The sequence below is a fragment of the Etheostoma spectabile genome, chromosome 18 (genome assembly GCF_008692095.1).
Source record: "Etheostoma spectabile isolate EspeVRDwgs_2016 chromosome 18, UIUC_Espe_1.0, whole genome shotgun sequence".
Classification (NCBI taxonomy): domain Eukaryota; kingdom Metazoa; phylum Chordata; class Actinopteri; order Perciformes; family Percidae; genus Etheostoma; species Etheostoma spectabile.
This window is the reverse complement of record NC_045750.1, coordinates 16059769-16063096: the sequence shown is the minus strand read 5'-3', so window position 1 is coordinate 16063096 and position 3328 is coordinate 16059769.

The following is a 3328-nucleotide window of genomic DNA, read 5'->3' as shown; positions in this document are numbered from 1 at the left end:
AAGCCCCCCCCCCCCGTCTCCTTCCAGGAATGGGCAATGGTTATGGTTAGGGTTAAGGTCAGGGTTAGATGCCTTAACATCAACGTTAGCAGCGCTGCCTTGAAGTCAATTAGACAATGGTTATGGTTTTGGTTATGATTATGGTTAGGGTTAGGGTTAGGGTTAGGTGCCTTGAAGTCGATTAGGCAATGGTTATGGTTATGGTTATGGCTATGATTAGGGTTATGGTTAGAGTTAAGGTTAGGGTTAGGCTTAGGTGCCTTGAAGTCAACAGCCAAAACCTTGCCTAGAAGGAGACATTAAAACACATAAATAAATACTGTATTTGCTTTTGTGACAGGAATCCACATGTAAATTTAGGCTGTTAAGAATATTGTGATCCTGGGAAGGATGTCAGTTGATTAAATTTGCCTTCATTAATGTTTAAACTAACCAAGCCAGGAATTTCTCTGAAAAATGTCACATAAAATTACATTTTTGCACAATTTCTTCAGTCGTGTAATCTAGTATTATAGGGAATATATTGAAGTATATTTAGGTTACACTGAAAAGATGCAGAGAGCATTTGTTTCTCAATTGTCCCAAAGAACTATCTATATATTGAAGGATCAAAGGTAGGGTAAATTCTAAAGTAAAGATCTCCCTTCAAACGGCATCGTTGAATTTCCTTTTATGCAGTTCATCAAGCTGCATCTGAATCTGCAGGATTGGAGAAAAGATGGACGGATAGACAAGTAAAATTTGTTGTTCTATGTTCAAGAAGTGACAGTTAACCTTCTTTTAAAGCCAGCACTGAGTGTAATTTGCATATGGGAAGTGTGTGATTAGATTGGTGGTGAGTCTGTTTATTGGGCGTGTCCACGTCTGGGAATCAAGGGGGTGAGGTGTTCTCACAGCAGCGTCGGGGGAGGGGGTAAGGTGAGGAGAAAAGCAGGGGCTGTTGTGACATTCACCCAACACACATGGTGGCAGTGATGCAAGTGCGGACATGATTCAAGTCGATACAACCCTTATTGTCCCACGTACTATCTCCCATGTGCATGTAGACACACACACACCCACACACAGTGTTATGAGTTCATGACAATTGATATTGTGTGTTTCAGTCAACTTTCTGAGAGAGTGAAAATGTGTGTCTGGACTTGTTCAGTAGAGAGTGGCTGGTTGCTGTCCGGTTACTCAGAGAACAGTAAATCGGCTTACTCAGCCTGTTTGTGTCACCATCACAAGATCAAGTCGATGGGCGGGGTTTAACATTTACATAAATTAGTGTTCGCATATGAACAATGTCACCAGACCTCTCAATATAATGACCTAATATCACCATAAAATCAGACTTAAAGGGTGGGAGTCAGTAGAGCTGTTCCATTTATGATGAATTCTGTTTTTACATCTAAACCATTATTGTTGTCATAATAGGCTAGCATGGGGTAGAGTAAATATCAGATCCTTAAGTTATTAGTTATGAATTAGTTAGGAGTAATTCAACGTTTCGGGAAATACGCTTATTTACTTAAACTGATATTTAGATGAGAAAGATGAGAACATTTACACAGAGGTATCTATCTTCTCATCTAAGAGTTAGAAGATCTAATTGAATAAGCAAATTTCCCCCAAAATGTCTATTTTTGTTTTTCGGTAAATGTAGAAATATTACAATTTTTTTAATGCAAGGAAACATACAAAATCTTTCTCAACAAATGAAGTATGAGAAAAATGTATTTAAAGTAGCACAATAAAAAGTACACAATATGTGTTATAATAGCTCTGTTCATAGTAATATATACAGCATATACTATATTAATACTGATGCATTTATGTGCAAGCAGAGTATTTGTGGTAGCAAGTTGAGCTGGATCTGAGATGTTGGGCAGTTTAATCTCCAAAAACATCAATGGCATTTCAGTCTGTCTTAGAAAATTGCTAAAATAAATTGATTTGCAATGTAATCAGGTAGAATATTACAACAATTTTGGCACATTTTCATTTTTTTTCTTTTACTTTTCATGGGGAAATAAAACATTACTGACTCAGTTAGTAGAACAGAGTTAAAATGGCTTTGTTGTTTTGTTTAGTATGACAAATAATTTAAATGCGGACACGTTATGAAGATAGCTGTCAAAAGTAGAATGTTTCCTTCTGAAACGTACTGGAATAGAAGTATAATATAAAGTAGCATAACAACACTCATGTACAAGTACCCAAAAGCTGTACTGCATGTTGGATGACGACACTTCTTGTTGACATTCAAAGTATTTTCAGACAAAACGGGGTTAGCTCGCCCCTCCCTCCTCCTCATCCCATCACCTCTCCCTCCCTTCCGTGCACTAAGCCCCCAACCCCCCCCCACCCCCAAAATCCTTCTTGTTGGTTTTTGGCTGGAACGTTGGAAGACTGTTTGTTATGTTTGGTGGTGCAGGTTGGCGCACTTTATTTTTGTTGCCATTTGTAGACACTGGGCTGTCTACAGAGACCGTGTTTTTTTTTTTTTACAGTGTGTTCAGGGGACAGGCAGCTAGAGGATAGTGTGAAGATGTTTGCTGTATGTGACAAAAAATGTTGTAGCCTAAAACCATGTGATGCTTAGAGCGCCTTTGAGTAAATGTCTTTAGCAGTGTTGACTTGTCATACAGGAAAGGAGTCGCAGTTCCACTGTGTTGCAACATTAGGCAAACAGTGTTAATTGATTCCATGTCAACACAACTGTAGTGACGTAGAGCAGGCCTGTCAACCTCAACTGCGAACCTCAGGAAAACAAGAAGAAGCTTAAGCTGACTGGTTGACGCAGAAATGCAGCCGACCAAAAACACGGCAACACACCTGCACTGAGCCAACTGCATTGCTAGTTTAACTGGTGAGAAGTCTTTCAATTTGAAAGCAAAGCTTTTAAGTTGTAATGGGTCTATTCCTTTGAGACACATGAGTCTTTTATGCCTGTGCGGATGTGTCATGTAATCATGACATAACAAAAACTCGCTGCAGGGCTTCCCAAGAGTCAAGATAATGAGAAAGCAAGCAGGATAAACCTTTAAGGTTATTTTCCAGAGCAGGTGGCCTTCACTGTTAACACCAAGTAAATTTAAGAATAATATTCTTATCACATAATATAAAGTTGTTAATGGTAAACTGTGTGATGGGAAAAAACTTGTACTTCTGTTGGATTGTACTGTATTGTTTGTAAACTATGGGTTTTAGGTTTAAATTATTGAAAGAATGTTCAATGGTCACCCATAAATTATTTTCTTCTTCCCCTTGTTTATTATCTCTGGGATTGTATTGTATTTACACAAATCCTCATCTTGTGACGAACTTTGTGACTTTGTCTGTA